This window comes from Brassica napus, unplaced genomic scaffold (assembly GCF_020379485.1).
Source record: "Brassica napus cultivar Da-Ae unplaced genomic scaffold, Da-Ae ScsIHWf_1689;HRSCAF=2313, whole genome shotgun sequence".
NCBI lineage: Eukaryota > Viridiplantae > Streptophyta > Magnoliopsida > Brassicales > Brassicaceae > Brassica > Brassica napus.
Window position 1 is genome coordinate 52659 of NW_026015106.1, and position 20506 is coordinate 73164.

A 20506-nucleotide genomic window follows, 5' to 3' on the forward strand; every position below is an offset into this window, starting at 1 on the left:
AAAAGTTGTCATATTCCCAAACAGGGAAACTGGAATCACCTTATTTGAAAGTGGGATAACTTCTTGATCCTAACTCCTATGAGATTTATTCAACTTCCTGGCGATTCTCCACTACTTTATGTATCCAAATGAAGGTTCTAACATAGCGATTCATTCTTGTTAAGATGAGGAGTGTTAAGTGAAGAATGGAGATGAGGGTTGAGTAGAATGAAGAGGAGGAAGGATAGGAAGGTTTGGGAGCTTTGGGATCAGCCAGTCCGTACAAGGCCGTACATGGCCGGACAGTCCGTACAAGATGGGATCAACCAAAGCTCAACCAAACCTTACCATAAGTTATCCGAGTTACTTAAGTAAAGAGGAGAAGTTACCTTAGCCTTTTGTGGGATGGATCAGACCGTTGGAAAGGATAAGGGAGTCTTGGACAGGCTGGCACAGCTGGAAAAGCAAAAGCAAAAGGGCATGAGCCAGCTAAGGAAGGCTCACACGCGCGGCTCACATCATTGGATGATTTTGAAATGGTCATTGACTCCACATGCTTATCTTATCCTCTTGTTTATGAAAACCCTAAGCTCTCTCCCTATAAATATGTAAACACTCTCTCATTAATTAATCAAGTAAGTTTTTGAGTCTTTCTCTTAGTCTTTAATCTCAATGGTTCCTTATTAGACTCATAATCTCATTTCATACTCTAATCTTCTCTAAATCGATTCTAGTCTTTCCTAAACACTCAGATTACTCTAAACATTACTAAAACTAACATGGTATCAGAGCCAGGTTAGTGAGAACCTGAGTTCGTGTTAGGCTCTTTGGAGATTCAAGATTGAAGCTTTAAAGAGTTTGGTTGGTGTTCTTGTGTTCTTGGGAAGTTCCGGGTATTGTCCGAGTTCAAAGACTAGTTTTTAGTGTGTTGCTGAAGCTGTGAGGTTGAAGACCGAGGCAGTGAGTGTTCTTACAAGTCTTTTAACTCAAGATCCAGTTTGTGAAGTCTAGAGAGGTCATCGTTCATCATGGAGAGTGGTATGAACATGAACATGAAGGTAGCGGTTTGCTTCAAGGGAACCAACTACTTGGTGTGGTCTCGGATGGTGAGAACCACGGTGGGAAGCAAAGGGCTTTGGAAGCACATCACGCCAGGAGAAGCTCCAAAGCTCATCACCCAAGGAGAAACTGAAGGAGAAGCCGCAAGCAAAGCGGAAGAGAAGTGGCATCAGGAGGACATGTTGGTGATGTCAGTGCTGCATGCTTCACTTGAGCCGGCGATTCTAGATGCATACAGCTACTGTGAATCAGCTAAAGAGCTGTGGGATACGTTGAAGAAGGTGTATGGGAATACATCAAATCTGAGCCGTGTGTTTGAGGTGAAGCAGGCTATAAACAACTTGGTACAAGAGGATATGGAGTTCACCAAGCATCTAGGGAGGTTCAGAACACTCTGGTCCGAGCTGGAGATGTTGAGGCCAAGCACTACAGATGCAGATGAGCTCAACAAAAGAAGAGAGCAAGATAAGGTCTTTGGGCTACTCCTCACCATGAATCCGGCTTACAATGGTCTTATCCAACACTTGCTTAGAGAGGACACACTACCTGATCTTGAAGAAGTGTGCGCAAGGATTCAGAAGGAACAAGGCTCTATTGGGTTGTTTGGAAAGAAAGGAGAGCTATCTCTCGTGAATCAAGCAACTCAAGAGGAGGGAGGGGAAGCTCCACAAGCACAAAAGGCTGCGCATGGGAAGTATGATGAGAGGAGGTTCAATGGGAACTGTGATCACTGCAAGAAGCATGGCCACAAGAAGAGCCAATGCTGGATACTCCATCCCCATCTCAAGCCGGCAAAGTTTATGAAGGACAGAGAGGCAAGGGCTAATGTCTCAGATGGAGCAAGCGCAAGTGGAGCAGGTACTAGCAAAGGGAAGGAGATAGATGGGCGTGAAGCAGGTGATGGGAGGTCCCTTGTAGCCTACACTGGAGCCCCAAGCAACCGTGGGAACTATGATCAAGAGTATCTAAGGAAATCCGACCTGGATGCTCTCATTAAGCTCTTCAAGGAGCATGGTAACATTTTTGGGTATTCCTTTGGTGCTAGGACTATAGGGAATGATGAGAATCCAACTAGAATTGATAGGATGCATGAAAGTGTGATAGAGATAATCAACCAATCTAGAACAGCTAGTTTTGCTAGGAATGATCATGCATTCAAACCATCTAGTATCCTTGCTCATATTGCTAGTTCACATACCATTAAGCCTTTAGTAGTTGATTCTGGTGCATCTCATCATATGATAAGTGACACTAGTTTGATTAAAAACATTGTACCAATGAATGGAAATGTGATGATAGCTAATGGAGATAGGATACCTATTAGAGGAATAGGAAGTCTTAAACTGTTTGATAAGGAAACCAAAGCCTTTTATATGCCTGAATTTACTTCAAACTTGTTATCTGTTAAGAAATGTGCTACTGATTTGCAATGTAATGTCATATTCAGTCCTAATGATGTGAAGTTTCAGGATATTAAAAGCAGCAAGATGATTGGAAAGGGAGTGACTAAAGGAGAATTGTATTTACTTGAAGATCTTGCTCCTGTTTCTAGTTATAGCTGCTCGTTTACTTCTGTTTCTGGTTCTAGTTTAAGTAAAAATGCATTGTGGCATGCTAGATTAGGACACCCTCATAATAAGGCTTTAAAACTGATGTTGCCAGGTGTTTCCTTTGAGAATAATGATTGTGAAGCTTGTATTTTAGGCAAGCATTGTAAGACTGTCTTTACTAAATCTACTACGGTTTATGAGAAGTGTTTTGATTTGATTCATTCTGATGTTTGGACTGCTCCTTGCTTATCTAGAGACAATCAAAAGTATTATGTAACCTTCATTGATGAAAAATCCAAATACACCTGGTTAACCTTAATTCCAACCAAAGATAGGGTACTTGATGCATTTAAGAACTTTCAATCATATGTGACTAACCATTATAATGCCAAGATAAATATTTTCAGGTCAGATAATGGAGGAGAGTACACGGGACAAGCATTCAAGCTCCACCTATCTCAGCATGGAATCCTACATCAGACAAGCTGTCCCTATACTCCACAACAGAATGGTGTGGCTGAGAGAAAGAATAGGCATCTGATGGAAGTGGCCAGGTCCATGATGTTTCAAACCAATGTACCCAAGAAGTTCTGGAGTGATGCAGTCACTACAGCTTGTTATCTCATCAACAGAACACCAACTCTGATTCTGCAAGGGTTATCACCATTTGAGGTATTGAACCGATACAAGCCCTCATTGGAACATATGAAGATCTTTGGGTGTTTGTGTTTTGTGATGGTACCGGGAGAATTAAGAAACAAGCTTGAAGCTAGGAGCTCCAAGGCAATGTTTGTTGGATACTCATCAAGTCAGAAAGGATACAAGTGCTATGATCCTAACACAAGGAGAGTGTTAGTATCTAGAGAAGTGAAGTTTGTGGAAGAAAAAGGATATTATGAGGAGCAGATTCAAGAAGATTTGAAAGATCTCACTTCAGATAGAGCTGCAACCTTGAGGATAATACTAGAAGGACTTGGAATCAATATGGATCAAGAACAGCAAGAAGTAAGAGGCACTACACCAATACCGAATCATCAGACGTCCAATCTTGAACATGAGGGGGGGAATGGAACAGAAACTCAAACTCAAAGTCATGAAGAGAGTTCTGGTTCTCATGATCAAGCTGTGGAGTCAAATGATCAACAAGAAGGAGCTGAAGCAAGTCAGCTAAGGGATGAAGGAGCTGAAGCAAGTCAGCCAAGAGAAGAAAGTACACAAGAAGATGTACAAGACATGGAGTTACCGGCACAAGAAGGGCCAGTGTTGAGGAGAAGTACAAGGCTGAGAAAGGATCCTTCCAGTTGGGTAAACACGAGAGTGTACTACAATGCTCAAACTGTGAAGCATCCTACTCAGGCCGTGTGTTCTTTCTCTCAATATCCAGAAGCACATTGTGCATTCATGGTAAACTTAGATGAGAATCACATTCCAAGAAGCTATGAAGAGGCAATGGAGGATAAGGAATGGAAGGAATCAGTAGGAGCTGAGGCAGGAGCTATGATAAAGAATGATACATGGTTTGAAAGTGAACTACCAAAAGGGAAGAAGGCAGTATCTAGTAAATGGATCTTCACAATCAAATACAAAGCTGATGGACAGATTGAGAGGAAGAAGACTAGATTAGTAGCAAGAGGGTTCACTCAAACATATGGAGAGGATTACATTGAGACATTTGCACCAGTAGCCAAGTTACATACCATTAGAATTGTACTAAGCTTGGCGGTTAACCTTGGATGGGGATTGTGGCAAATGGATGTGAAGAATGCATTCTTACAAGGAGAACTTGAGGATGAAGTCTACATGTATCCTCCACCAGGTCTTGAACATCTAGTGAAGAGAGGGAATGTACTGAGGCTAAAAAAGGCTATCTATGGGTTGAAGCAATCACCAAGAGCATGGTACAACAAGTTGAGCACAACTCTGAACAGCCGAGGTTTTAAGAAGTCTGAATTGGACCATACTCTCTTTACCCTCATTACTCCCTCATGTGAGTTTTTATAGAGTACTACTCTGGTTGTGTGTGTGAATGTGTATAAGCTCCAATTGAGCAAGATGAGAGCTTTTAATGGTGATTTAAGAACAGAGATTGATAAGAGTGTTTTTGAGTGTATAAGAGACTTAGAAACAGAGATTAAGAGACTGAGAGACTGAGAGATTAAGACTAGAGAATAGATTTGTGTTTCTGGTTTTCAAAACCCTTTCATTGATGAAGGAGGAGGGGAAATCCCCCTCTCTCTCTTAGAGAGATACAATTTCGTCCATCATGCTTATTTATAAGCTTACACAGGTTTACACAATCAGAAACCTATATCTAATGGCTGATAATAACTTAAGAGTAATGGATGGTGTAGATGAGCTGGTCTTGTTGCAATCTGAGTAGTTGATGCTGATTGGTTAAGAGGAGATGGAGCCTGATTGGTTTAATTCAAAATGGGGAAGGCTGGGCTGTGATTGGCTCTCCTTAGGCTCCTCCTAATCTGTCCACAGATCAGTCCAGGTTCATGGTCGTGGCTCCCCTTGTCTTTACAGCCAAGGCCAGCCTGTCCCATGACCAAACTAGCCAATCACACTCCAATGGCATCTTCTTGATTCTCCTTTGATGCCATCTGATCAGAACCTTATCCACAAGACTGGGACCACTTTTATAACTCTCAAACCTTGCCCAGACATTGCACAAGCTTTCCCGGGACGTCAGGTTCGCCCTATTTTTGCACCAACTCCAAAACTTCTCAAATGGCCGAGTTATGCAAATCTGGGTCGCCCTGGTCTGTACAGATCCGTACTGTCCGTACATGTCCGTACTGCCTCTCCCTATCTTTGCACACTCGTCCATTTGCTCCCAAATACACTTCTAAGTCTCTCCTAGACTTGGCCCTAACATTGCACATCCATCATGACACTTCTGGACACCTTGCCCTATCTTTTGCACAAGCCCCAACTCAACTCAACACCTTTAGTTTCTCCATTTCTTCTCTTCAAGTTAACACTCCCCCTCAAGCTTGACTTTAGTTGATCCTAAGTCAAGCTTGGAACCTTGAAGAACTTCCTCATTAAAAACCTCACCAAGGAAAACCCTTTGGGACAAAACCTTGATGAGGGAAAAAGAGTAAAGTCTCCAAGGCCTAGGGATTGGCCAGTGAGTTTTTGTGCCTTACCAACAATGTAAGGGACACAAAGACTCTGGATCATGGCCCTCATGTGATGCAAGATAGAACCCACTCCTCTTGCTCATCATCAACACTTCTTGTACTCTTCTTTAAACAGATCTTGGTCTCTCCCCCTTTCTCACAACCTTCTTGTTGTGATCAAGTGCTCGGACTACCAGATCTTCTTTGATAGATACAAGCTGAGTCTTGGCTGCTTCTTCTTCATGAGTCACCACCATGTTACTGAAACCTTCATGACAGGATGCTTCAGACTGTAGTACCAATCACCTCACTCTAGAGGCCGCATTGGTGATTGCTTCTTCATCCTTCATTATGCTTCATAACTGATCTGCTCCTCTTCTTGAATAACCACCAAGTACTCTCAGATCATGTAAGCTTCAACACTCCCCCTCAAGCTTGAGAATCTCACAGGAACAAGCTTGGATGGATAGCTTCATGATCTGCACCATTACTCCATTGCAACACCTTCTGAACTCGCCATCTTCATGGAGTGCTTGTGGAAGCTTCAGCTACCTCTTCAGCCACCTCACTCTAGAAGCCGCACTGATAAAGTCTTCATCTTCTCACAGCCAAGAGTGCTCTGAACACTCTCTTGCCTAGACACCCCACTGCCTAGACCCGGATGGCTCCTTCATCTTCAGTTGCTTGCAATGGACCTTCTGAACCTTCTTGGTCCGACTGATAGCTCACTAAACTCCCCTCCTCAAGCTTGGATTGAGTATAGGTCCAAGCTTGCAAGTGAGCTTCAGTGAGACTTCACACCAGTGGCGCATCACCACTTCTTTCTCAACTCTCCATTGCTCCACACAATGGGCAAAGTCTTCCTCTTTCAACTCGGATGGATGGTGAACCAAGAACACCTCTTGTGAACCTGAAACATCACTCAAACTCCAGCAAAGATAAGACACAAGTGCATTGGGTCAACCCTTGATGCATCATCAAGTTTGAACACCAATGTCTTTAAGCAATGCAACAGATTAAACTAGACATTTTCAAGTTCTAATCTTTGCAAGCAAACTCTCTAAGCACTAGCATGATCCTAACAGATTCAATACAAGCTACTTAGGCAATTTTTAAAGCTTCTTTACTCAGCAATTTAGACTTAAATCTAATGCTTCAATGTAAGACAGCCACAAGACTATATGCAACAGCTTTCAATCAGATTCATTACATGTATGCAAGCAGATTCAATTAATCACAACAAGCATCACTATGAACTGGAGCTAAGCATATTAATTCAATCTCAATCACCAAACAAGTCTCTTTAAGCATCCTGGGACAGATTCTAAATCATTTTCATTTAGCAATCTTTAAACAATCCTCAGGTTTTCAATCACATCACAACATCACAACCAGTCAATAACACAAGCTCATTATCAAGAAGGGATAGTAATAGCTTACAGTCAAGGAACCTGTTTGGTTCCTTGAACCTCCAATGGCATTAAGGTCATGGCTTGTTGGATCTGAGAGTTACAGGTCGTCACCCAACCTCTCTTCCTTCTACTCATGACCATCTTTTTGTTTCTCCAGCTCAAAGACCCCTCCTTTCTCCATACATACAGTCACCATCTTTAGACATCTTCTTTCTTGTAACCAGATGCAACAAACACTTGGACAAGGTGTTTTGGAGTCAGGTTAGCTAGGCCTCTCCATCTACCTTTGCTTCCAACGTGGCTCTTCATCAGGACAGGTATGAGAAAGGTTGAGGAACCAGGAACAAGCGCCAAGCTTCAGTCTTCTTCTTCATGGAGAAACTGAACTGGATGGAGCTGTCTTCATGGCTTGGATTTGAGCTGAGGTATGAGTGTGAGATGTGCGGAAGCTTCAACCAGGTTCTGATGAACCTGGCTCTGATACCATGTGAGTTTTTATAGAGTACTACTCTGGTTGTGTGTGTGAATGTGTATAAGCTCCAATTGAGCAAGATGAGAGCTTTTAATGGTGATTTAAGAACAGAGATTGATAAGAGTGTTTTTGAGTGTATAAGAGACTTAGAAACAGAGATTAAGAGACTGAGAGACTGAGAGATTAAGACTAGAGAATAGATTTGTGTTTCTGGTTTTCAAAACCCTTTCATTGATGAAGGAGGAGGGGAAATCCCCCTCTCTCTCTTAGAGAGATACAATTTCGTCCATCATGCTTATTTATAAGCTTACACAGGTTTACACAATCAGAAACCTATATCTAATGGCTGATAATAACTTAAGAGGAATGGATGGTGTAGATGAGCTGGTCTTGTTGCAATCTGAGTAGTTGATGCTGATTGGTTAAGAGGAGATGGAGCCTGATTGGTTTAATTCAAAATGGGGAAGGCTGGGCTGTGATTGGCTCTCCTTAGGCTCCTCCTAATCTGTCCACAGATCAGTCCAGGTTCATGGTCGTGGCTCCCCTTGTCTTTACAGCCAAGGCCAGCCTGTCCCATGACCAAACTAGCCAATCACACTCCAATGGCATCTTCTTGATTCTCCTTTGATGCCATCTGATCAGAACCTTATCCACAAGACTGGGACCACTTTTATAACTCTCAAACCTTGCCCAGACATTGCACAAGCTTTCCTGGGACGTCAGGTTCGCCCTATTTTTGCACCAACTCCAAAACTTCTCAAATGGCCGAGTTATGCAAATCTGGGTCGCCCTGGTCTGTACAGATCCGTACTGTCCGTACATGTCCGTACTGCCTCTCCCTATCTTTGCACACTCGTCCATTTGCTCCCAAATACACTTCTAAGTCTCTCCTAGACTTGGCCCTAACATTGCACATCCATCATGACACTTCTGGACACCTTGCCCTATCTTTTGCACAAGCCCCAACTCAACTCAACACCTTTAGTTTCTCCATTTCTTCTCTTCAAGTTAACACTCCCCCTCAAGCTTGACTTTAGTTGATCCTAAGTCAAGCTTGGAACCTTGAAGAACTTCCTCATTAAAAACCTCACCAAGAAAAACCCTTTGGGACAAAACCTTGATGAGGGAAAAAGAGTAAAGTCTCCAAGGCCTAGGGATTGGCCAGTGAGTTTTGTGCCTTACCAACAATGTAAGGGACACAAAGACTCTGGATCATGGCCCTCATGTGATGCAAGATAGAACCCACTCCTCTTGCTCATCATCAACACTTCTTGTACTCTTCTTTAAACAGATCTTGGTCTCTCCCCCTTTCTCACAACCTTCTTGTTGTGATCAAGTGCTCGGACTACCAGATCTTCTTTGATAGATACAAGCTGAGTCTTGGCTGCTTCTTCTTCATGAGTCACCACCATGTTACTGAAACCTTCATGACAGGATGCTTCAGACTGTAGTACCAATCACCTCACTCTAGAGGCCGCATTGGTGATTGCTTCTTCATCCTTCATTATGCTTCATAACTGATCTGCTCCTCTTCTTGAATAACCACCAAGTACTCTCAGATCATGTAAGCTTCAACACTCCCCCTCAAGCTTGAGAATCTCACAGGAACAAGCTTGGATGGATAGCTTCATGATCTGCACCATTACTCCATTGCAACACCTTCTGAACTCGCCATCTTCATGGAGTGCTTGTGGAAGCTTCAGCTACCTCTTCAGCCACCTCACTCTAGAAGCCGCACTGATAAAGTCTTCATCTTCTCACAGCCAAGAGTGCTCTGAACACTCTCTTGCCTAGACACGCCACTGCCTAGACCCGGATGGCTCCTTCATCTTCAGTTGCTTGCAATGGACCTTCTGAACCTTCTTGGTCCGACTGATAGCTCACTAAACTCCCCTCCTCAAGCTTGGATTGAGTATAGGTCCAAGCTTGCAAGTGAGCTTCAGTGAGACTTCACACCAGTGGCGCATCACCACTTCTTTCTCAACTCTCCATTGCTCCACACAATGGGCAAAGTCTTCCTCTTTCAACTCGGATGGATGGTGAACCAAGAACACCTCTTGTGAACCTGAAACATCACTCAAACTCCAGCAAAGATAAGACACAAGTGCATTGGGTCAACCCTTGATGCATCATCAAGTTTGAACACCAATGTCTTTAAGCAATGCAACAGATTAAACTAGACATTTTCAAGTTCTAATCTTTGCAAGCAAACTCTCTAAGCACTAGCATGATCCTAATAGATTCAATACAAGCTACTTAGGCAATTTTTAAAGCTTCTTTACTCAGCAATTTAGACTTAAATCTAATGCTTCAATGTAAGACAGCCACAAGACTATATGCAACAGCTTTCAATCAGATTCATTACATGTATGCAAGCAGATTCAATTAATCACAACAAGCATCACTATGAACTGGAGCTAAGCATATTAATTCAATCTCAATCACCAAACAAGTCTCTTTAAGCATCCTGGGACAGATTCTAAATCATTTTCATTTAGCAATCTTTAAACAATCCTCAGGTTTTCAATCACATCACAACATCACAACCAGTCAATAACACAAGCTCATTATCAAGAAGGGATAGTAATAGCTTACAGTCAAGGAACCTGTTTGGTTCCTTGAACCTCCAATGGCATTAAGGTCATGGCTTGTTGGATCTGAGAGTTACAGGTCGTCACCCAACCTCTCTTCCTTCTACTCATGACCATCTTCTTGTTTCTCCAGCTCAAAGACCCCTCCTTTCTCCATACATACAGTCACCATCTTCTAGACATCTTCTTTCTTGTAACCAGATGCAACAAACACTTGGACAAGGTGTTTTGGAGTCAGGTTAGCTAGGCCTCTCCATCTACCTTTGCTTCCAACGTGGCTCTTCATCAGGACAGGTATGAGAAAGGTTGAGGAACCAGGAACAAGCGCCAAGCTTCAGTCTTCTTCTTCATGGAGAAACTGAACTGGATGGAGCTGTCTTCATGGCTTGGATTTGAGCTGAGGTATGAGTGTGAGATGTGCGGAAGCTTCAACCAGGTTCTGATGAACCTGGCTCTGATACCATGTGAGTTTTTATAGAGTACTACTCTGGTTGTGTGTGTGAATGTGTATAAGCTCCAATTGAGCAAGATGAGAGCTTTTAATGGTGATTTAAGAACAGAGATTGATAAGAGTGTTTTTGAGTGTATAAGAGACTTAGAAACAGAGATTAAGAGACTGAGAGACTGAGAGATTAAGACTAGAGAATAGATTTGTGTTTCTGGTTTTCAAAACCCTTTCATTGATGAAGGAGGAGGGGAAATCCCCCTCTCTCTCTTAGAGAGATACAATTTCGTCCATCATGCTTATTTATAAGCTTACACAGGTTTACACAATCAGAAACCTATATCTAATGGCTGATAATAACTTAAGAGGAATGGATGGTGTAGATGAGCTGGTCTTGTTGCAATCTGAGTAGTTGATGCTGATTGGTTAAGAGGAGATGGAGCCTGATTGGTTTAATTCAAAATGGGGAAGGCTGGGCTGTGATTGGCTCTCCTTAGGCTCCTCCTAATCTGTCCACAGATCAGTCCAGGTTCATGGTCGTGGCTCCCCTTGTCTTTACAGCCAAGGCCAGCCTGTCCCATGACCAAACTAGCCAATCACACTCCAATGGCATCTTCTTGATTCTCCTTTGATGCCATCTGATCAGAACCTTATCCACAAGACTGGGACCACTTTTATAACTCTCAAACCTTGCCCAGACATTGCACAAGCTTTCCCGGGACGTCAGGTTCGCCCTATTTTTGCACCAACTCCAAAACTTCTCAAATGGCCGAGTTATGCAAATCTGGGTCGCCCTGGTCTGTACAGATCCGTACTGTCCGTACATGTCCGTACTGCCTCTCCCTATCTTTGCACACTCGTCCATTTGCTCCCAAATACACTTCTAAGTCTCTCCTAGACTTGGCCCTAACATTGCACATCCATCATGACACTTTTGGACACCTTGCCCTATCTTTTGCACAAGCCCCAACTCAACTCAACACCTTTAGTTTCTCCATTTCTTCTCTTCAAGTTAACACCTCAGGTATGGTTGCTCTCCTTGTGTATGTGGATGATATCATTATCACAGGAAGTGATAAGGAAGGTATCAAAGCAACCAAGGAGTTTCTAAAGTCTATGTTTGAAATAAAAGACTTGGGAGAAATGAAATACTTTCTTGGAATTGAGATTTGTAGATCCAAGGAAGGTTTGTTCATGTCCCAAAGGAAGTATACACTTGATCTTTTGAAAGGTGCAGGTGCTTATGGAGGCAAGACAGCAAGGATGCCAATGGAAGATGGCTACAAAGTACCAGAGAGGGGGAGATTGAAGACAGCAAGCCATTTCATGATCCTAAACTCTATAGAAAACTTGTTGGCAAATTGATTTATCTAACCATCACAAGACCTGATATATGCTTGGCTGTGAATCAGGTGAGTCAACACATGCAGCTTCCCAAGGAACATCACTGGCGTATGGTGGAGAGGCTGCTGATGTATCTAAATGGCTCGCCGGATCAAGGTGTATGGATGGGGTGCAATGGAAGCACAGAAGTGGTGGGCTATTGTGATGCTGATTGGGCAGGTGATAGAGCTGACAGAAGATCAACAACCGGCTATTGCACATTCATTGGAGGCAACTTGGTGACTTGGAAGAGTAAGAAACAGAAGGTGGTGTCATGCTCTAGTGCAGAAGCTGAGTATAGAGCTATGCTGAAGCTTACAAACGAGCTAGTTTGGATCAAGGGCATCTTGAAGCATTTGGAGATAGCACAAGACACTCCAATGACAATGCATTGTGACAACCAGGCCGCCATTCACATAGCCTCCAACTCGGTGTTCCATGAGAGAACAAAGCACATTGAGGTTGATTGCCACAAGGTGAGGCAGATGATTGTCCTAGGAGTCATCTTGCCATGTTATACTAGGAGTGAAGATCAGTTGGCTGATGTATTTACCAAGGCTGCAAGGCAAAAGACAATGGAGTCCATTCATATTAGATTGGGCCTCATTGATCTTCGGAAGAGAAGCAGCTGATCCCCTTAGTCATGAGATCTTTACTCTTTTTCCCTCATTAAGGTTTTGTCCCAATGGGTTTTCCTTAGTGAGGTTTTTTTAATGAGGAAGATCTCATGGCTGTCCAAGCTTAGACTTTCACAAAGCTAAGCTTGAGGGGAAGTGTTAAGATGAGGAGTGTTAAGTGAAGAATGGAGATGAGGGTTGAGTAGAATGAAGAGGAGGAAGGATAGGAAGGTTTGGGAGCTTTGGGATCAGCCAGTCCGTACAAGGCCGTACATGGCCGTACATGGCCGGACAGTCCGTACAAGATGGGATCAACCAAAGCTCAACCAAACCTTACCATAAGTTATCCGAGTTACTTAAGTAAAGAGGAGAAGTTACCTTAGCCTTTTGTGGGATGGATCAGACCGTTGGAAAGGATAAGGGAGTCTTGGACAGGCTGGCACAGCTGGAAAAGCAAAAGCAAAAGGGCATGAGCCAGCTAAGGAAGGCTCACACGCGCGGCTCACATCATTGGATGATTTTGAAATGGTCATTGACTCCACATGCTTATCTTATCCTCTTGTTTATGAAAACCCTAAGCTCTCTCCCTATAAATATGTAAACACTCTCTCATTAATTAATCAAGCAAGTTTTTGAGTCTTTCTCTTAGTCTTTAATCTCAATGGTTCCTTATTAGACTCATAATTTCATTTCATACTCTAATCTTCTCTAAATCGATTCTAGTCTTTCCTAAACACTCAGATTACTCTAAACATTACTAAAACTAATAATTCTGGTTTGAATAGGATGACGAAGAAGTATTCATATTCCCAAACAGGGAAACTAGGATCACCTTATTTGAAAGTGGGATAACTTCTTCATCCTAACTCCTATGAGATTTATTCAAATTCCTAGTGATTCTTGACTACTCTTTGTATCTAAATCAAGCTTTGTACATCGCGATTCATCCTGGTTTGATTAGAATGTCGAAGAAGTTGTCATATTCCCAAACAGGAAAACTGGGATCCCCTTATTTGAAAGTGGGATAACTTCTTCATCCTAACTCCTATGAGATTTATTCAACTTCCTAGTGATTCTCCACTACTTTATGTATCCAAATGAAGGTTCTTACATCGCGATTCATCCTAGTTTGATTAGAATGACAAGAAGTTGTCATATTCCCAAACAGGTAAACTGGGATCCCCTTATTTGAAAGTGGGATAACTTCTTCATCCTAACTCCTATGAGATTTATTCAACTTCCTAGTGATTCTCCACTACTTTATGTATCCAAATGAAGGTTCTTACATCGCGATTCATCCTAGTTTGATTAGAATGACAAGAAGTTGTCATATTCCCAAACAGGTAAACTGGGATCACCTTATTTGAACGTGGGATAACTTCATCATCCTAACTCCTATGAGATTTATTCAACTCCCTGGTGATTCTCCACTACTCTATGTATCTAAATCAAGCTTTGTACATCGCGATTCATCCTGGTTTGATTAGAATGTCGAAGAAGTTGTCATATTCCCAAACAGGGAAACTGGGATCACCTTATTTGAAAGTGGGATAACTACTTCATCCTAACTCCTATGAGATTTATTCAACTTCCTGGTGATTCTCCACTACTCTATGTATCTAAATCAAGCTTTGTACATCGCGATTCATCCTGGTTTGATTAGAATGTCGAAGAAGCTGTCATATTCCCAAACAGGGAAACTGGGATCACCTTATTTGAAAGTGGGATAACTACTTCATCCTAACTCTTATGAGATTTATTCGACTTCCTGGTGATTCTACACTACTTTATATATCCAAATGAAGGTTCTTACATCGCGATTCATCCTGGTTTGATTAAAATGACGAATAAGTTGTAATATTCCCAAACAAGGAAACTGGGATCACCTTATTTGAAAGTGGGATAACTTCTTCATCCTAACTCCTATGAGATTTATTCAACTTCTTGGTGAATCTACACAGCTTTATGTATCCAAATGAAGGTTCTTATATCAAGATCCATCCTGGTTTGGTTAGAATGACGAAGAAGTTGTCATATTCCCAAACTGGGAAACTGGGATCACCTTATTTGAAAGTGGGATAACTTCTTCATCCTAACTCCTATGAGATTTATTCAACTTCCTGGTGATTCTCCACTACTTTATGTATCCAAATCAAGCTTTGTACATCGCGATTCATCCTGGTTTGATTAGAATGATGAAGAAGTTGTCATATTCCCAAACAGGGAAAATGGGATCACCTTATTTGAAAGTGAGATAACTTCTTCATCCTAACTCCTATTAGATTTATTCAACTTCCTGGTGATTCTCCACTACTCTATGTATCTAAATCAAGCTTTGTACATCGCGATTCATCCTGGTTTGATTAGAATGTCGAAGAAATTGTCATATTCCCAAACATGGAAACTGGGATCACCTTATTTGAAAGTGGGATAACTTCTTCATCCTAACTCCTATGAGATTTATTCAACTTCGTGGTGATTCTACACTACTTTATGTATCCAAATGAAGGTTCTAACATCGCGATTCATTCTGTTTTGAATAGGATGACGAAGAAGTATTCATATTCCCAAACAGGGAAACTGAGATCTGTGAGATTTTCAGAGATCTCAGGTTGTGTATGTGTATAAGCTCCAATGGAGCAAGCTGAGAAGATTAGAGTTTGTTTTAGGTGATTTTAGAGAGAGAGTTTATAAGAGTGTTTATGTGTTTACTTAAATCAGAAACTAGAGACTTTGAGAGATTAAGAGTATAAGAAAGGGAGAGATTAAAGGGAATCTGATTCAAGAACACATTTCATTATGAAGTGGAGAGGGGAAATCCCCCAAACTCCCTTAAGCCTTTACAAAATCGCCCACACATCTCCTTTTATAAGGTTTACAACTTTGCATTCTCATAAACCTAAATCTAATGGATAGAAATGACTGAATATAAATGGATGGCCAGGATGGAGAGTTGAGATTGCAATCTGTGTGAAATGTCTTGATTGGAGGAGAGCTAGTTGATATCTGATTGGTTTATTCAAACTGGTCAAAGGGAAGGCTGTTCTCCCATTGGCTCCTTATAGGCTCCCATGTATCCAGCCCTTATTCAGATCAGGTTCATGGTAAAGGCTGTCTTTCACTTTACAGCTATAGCCAGCCTGTCCATACTCCAAAGTAGCCAATCAGCTCCATCTCAGCTCTCATTGGCCGCTTGCCTTCACAAGGGATCTCCTTGATTCCCTTTTGATGCTCCACGACCAGACTCCTTTTACTCAGCCCTAAGTGTGCACAAAACCTCCATGACATGTTCTGATCACGCCCTAACTTTGCACATCTTGGCCCGGACTTTGCACACTCCCAAAACATCTCAAATGGCCAAGTTGTGTATCCTCGGGTTGTCTCGGTCCGTACGGATCCGTACAGGTCCGTACCATCCGTACTGCCTCGCCCTAAGTATGCACACTTGCCCATTTGCTCCCAAACACTCTTCTAAGTCCCTCCTGGACTTGGCCCTATCTTTGCACAGCCATATGAGCACTTCTGGACACCTTCAACCACTCCTAAAGTCTTCATAGATAATCTCCGGAGGTCTTGCCCTATTCTTGCTCAAGACTCAATCTCAACTCAACACTTCACCACTCCATTTCTTTTCTTCAAGTCAACACTCCCCCTCAAGCTTGACTTTAGTTGATCCTAAGTCAAGCTTGGAACCTTGAAGAACTTCCTCATTAAAAACCTCACCAAGGAAAACCCTTTGGGACAAAACCTTGATGAGGGAAAAAGAGTAAAGCCTCCAAGGCCTAGGGATTGGCCAGTGAGTCTTTGTGCCTTACCAGCAATGTAAGGGACACAAAGACTCTGGATCATGGCCTCTTCTCGTGATGCATTGTTGATCATCACTTCATTGCACACCACTAACACTTCTTGGAACTCTTCTTTGGACCGGCCTGAGTCTTCCCTTCTCTCGTGGCTTCTTGCCATCTCCATCAGGTAAGACACGCCTAGCTCCTGCTCATTGAGTATCCAAGTACCTGATACAACATTCCACAAGTGTATCAGTCCTCAAGAGATAAACCTATCATGTATATACTTAAAGAGATAAGTTCAGGTTTACTCCCTTGTTTAAGATGGTGAGGAGTGGTCTCTTCATTTCGCCACTTGAGTCCTCACTTGCTAAGCTTAACAGCTTCTCCTTTCATCACACAAGCTTACTAATACTCCCCCTCAAGCTTGAGACCGAGTATAGGGAAGGTCCAAGCTTGAAGGTGAGCGCATACTAAGCTTCATGAACAACCTTGTGGGAACACCTCCATCTTCTTCAGACTTGATGCTTACTTCCCCACTTAACCACCATTGCACTGAGGAGATACCTCAGCTTACTCTCCAAGTACTTCTTATTAGAAGCTCATTGAGTTGCTTTCTTCTTCACTCTACTTCGGCTGCATCTACACATGATCAGCTTGCATTGGCCTTGAGGAATCAGGACATTGAGCTTTGAGGATCTTCTGGTAGCTCACTTGAATCCCCACCTCAAGCTTGACTTTGTATAGGTGCAAGCTTGAAGTGAGCCTCAATGAGACTTCAAACCGGGAGCACATCACTGCCTACAGCTGCGCTTAAGCCAACCGATCTGCCTTTGCCTTCAGCTCCAATGCCTTCAGGTCATCAGTCTCCCCAAGACTTTGGTGATGGCCTTTACTTGTGTGTCTCCATGAACCAGGAGCGCATCACCATCACAAGCTGCGCTATCTCAACCGGCCATACACACAAGCCACTCTCCATTGCTTTAACAATGGGCAAAGTCTTCCTCTTCAACTAGGATTAGTGATGGACAAAGAACACTCCTCATGTACCTGAAACATCACTCAAACTCCAGCAAAGATAAGACACAAGTGCATTGGGTCAACCCTTGATGCATCATCAAGTTTGAACACCAATGTCTTTAAGCAATGCAACAGATTAAACTAGACATTTTCAAGTTCTAATCTTTGCAAGCAAACTCTCTAAGCACAAGCAAGATCCCTTCAAGATTCAAGACAAGCTACTTAGGCAATTTTAATGCTCCTTAATCTGCAACTTAGACATGAATCCAATGCATCAATACAAGGCAGCAACAACACTCAATGCTTCACATTTAAACTTGGTTTCATTTCATGAAAGCAATCAGGTTTAGACATTACTACTATCATCCTAAAAGACAATCATTATGAACCAGTATGCAAGCAACAACTTCTCAGTCACCAAACACAACTCAATAAGTATCCTGGGACAGATTCTAAACAATTGTTTATTTAGCAATCTTAACACATCCTCAGGTTGTTCAATCACAACACCACAACACAACATGTCAATATACTCAAGCTTTATACAAAAGGAAAGAACTTTCTTACAGCCAAGGACCTTTGTATAGATCCTTGATTCCATTGGACAGATTCTGAGTTGTTAGTGTGCACTCCAACGCCTCCATCTTCCATGGACCTTTCCTTTTGAACTACCATGTCTTAGCTCCCACCTTTCTCCATGTTGTACACGCCACACCAGTACAAGCAGCAAGCTTTCTTCTTGAGAAACTTCTTCTTGGACTTTGAATAGCAAGAACCAGGAACTGGCTTTGCTAGAGAGGGTAGCTAATCCACTCCATTGCCTTTGTTTCCTTGGATCTTCTTTCTTCAAGGGCGACATGGGATGATGAGGAACAGCACCAGACAGCTTCTGGACTCCAGGATGAACACGCCTGCCTCTTGAGGTGTTGAACAGCCGGATTGAACAGACAGCTTCTTCTTGGTTGTAATGGACATGGGAGTGAGCTCTGAGGTTTGCGGAAGCTTCAACCAGATTCAGATGAACCTGGCTCTGATACCATGTGAGATTTTCAGAGATCTCAGGTTGTGTATGTGTATAAGCTCCAATGGAGCAAGCTGAGAAGATTAGAGTTTGTTTTAGGTGATTTTAGAGAGAGAGTTTATAAGAGTGTTTATGTGTTTACTTAAATCAGAAACTAGAGACTTTGAGAGATTAAGAGTATAAGAAAGGGAGAGATTAAAGGGAATCTGATTCAAGAACACATTTCATTATGAAGTGGAGAGGGGAAATCCCCCAAACTCCCTTAAGCCTTTACAAAATCGCCCACACATCTCCTTTTATAAGGTTTACAACTTTGCATTCTCATAAACCTAAATCTAATGGATAGAAATGACTGAATATAAATGGATGGCCAGGATGGAGAGTTGAGATTGCAATCTGTGTGTAATGTCTTGATTGGAGGAGAGCTAGTTGATATCTGATTGGTTTATTCAAACTGGTCAAAGGGAAGGCTGTCCTCCCATTGGCTCCTTATAGGCTCCCATGTATCAAGCCCTTATTCAGATCAGGTTCATGGTAAAGGCTGTCTTTCACTTTACAGCTATAGCCAGCCTGTCCATACTCCAAAGTAGCCAATCAGCTCCATCTCAGCTCTCATTGGCCGCTTGCCTTCACAAGGGATCTCCTTGATTCCCTTTTGATGCTCCACGACCAGACTCCTTTTACTCAGCCCTAAGTGTGCACAAAGCCTCCATGACATGTTCTGATCACGCCCTAACTTTGCACATCTTGGCCCGGACTTTGCACACTCCCAAAACATCTCAAATGGCCAAGTTGTGTATCCTCGGGTTGTCTCGGTCCGTACGGATCCGTACAGGTCCGTACCATCCGTACTGCGTCGCCCTAAGTATGCACACTTGCCCATTTGCTCCCAAACACTCTTCTAAGTCCCTCCTGGACTTGGCCCTATCTTTGCACAGCCATATGAGCACTTCTGGACACCTTCAACCACTCATAAAGTCTTCATAGATAATCTCCGGAGGTCTTGCCCTATTCTTGCTCAAGACTCAATCTCAACTCAACACTTCACCACTCCATTTCTTTTCTTCAAGTCAACAAGATCACCTTATTTGAAAGTGGGATAACTTTTTCATCCTAACTCCTATGAGATTTATTCAAATTCCGGGTGATTCTCCACTACTTTATGTATCCAAATCAAGCTTTGTACATCCCGATTCATCCTGGTTTGATTAGAATGACGAAGAAATTGTCATATTCCCAAACAGGGAAACTGGGATCACCTTATTTGAAAGTGGAATAACTTCTTCATCCTAACTCCTATGAGATTTATTCAACTTCCTGGTGATTCTCCACTACTCTATGTATCTAAATCAAGCTTTGAACATCGCGATTCATCCTGGTTTGATTAGAATGTCGAAGAAGTTGTCATATTCCCAAACAGGGAAACTGGGATCACCTTATTTGAAAGTTGGATAACTTCTTCATCCTAACTCCTATGAGATTTATTCAACTTTCTGGTGATTCTCCACTACTTAATGTATCCAAATGAAGGTTCTTACATCGCGATTCATCCTAGTTTGATTAGAATGACAAGAAGTTGTCATATTCCCAAACAGGGAAACTGGGATCACCTTATTTGAACGTGGGATAACTTCTTCATCCTAACTCCTATGAGATTTATGTTGAGATGAGAGGATAGAGAGAAGATACATTGATAGAGGAAGAGTATTTGGGCTGTCAGTTGTTAAGTTGGTGATCAGGAAGTGTTAACTTTAGAATTTTACTGTGGTAACTTTATTTTAACCACAGTAACTACTTGGGGAAGTTATCTGATGGGATGAGAAGGTAACTTAGTGAAGAGAGGAGGGTAAACTCGACCAAAGAGGATAAGGGAGGATAAGGAAGGATAAGGGAGCACTTTGACAGCCTGTATGATGCTGGAAAGGAGAGGATGCTTTTACACTAGTGCAAGCATGTGAGAAAGCACAGCCAAGTGATTTAAAAGGAGTTCCAGCCTGTCCTTTGACTCCACATGCTTATGGATTTCGAAATTCACTTAATCAGC

The 20506-nt window shown here is 42.3% G+C and overlaps 1 long non-coding RNA gene across 1 annotated transcript; it reads right to left on the reverse strand.

The window, feature by feature from the left end:
- Positions 1 to 10077: 10077 nt before the first annotated feature.
- LOC125598280 lies at positions 10078 to 19579 on the reverse strand. Its single transcript, XR_007332343.1, has 2 exons — positions 16284 to 19579; positions 10078 to 11655 (listed from the first exon to the last, which is right to left on the reverse strand). It is a non-coding gene; the product is annotated as an uncharacterized LOC125598280 (long non-coding RNA).
- Positions 19580 to 20506: the final 927 nt, after the last annotated feature.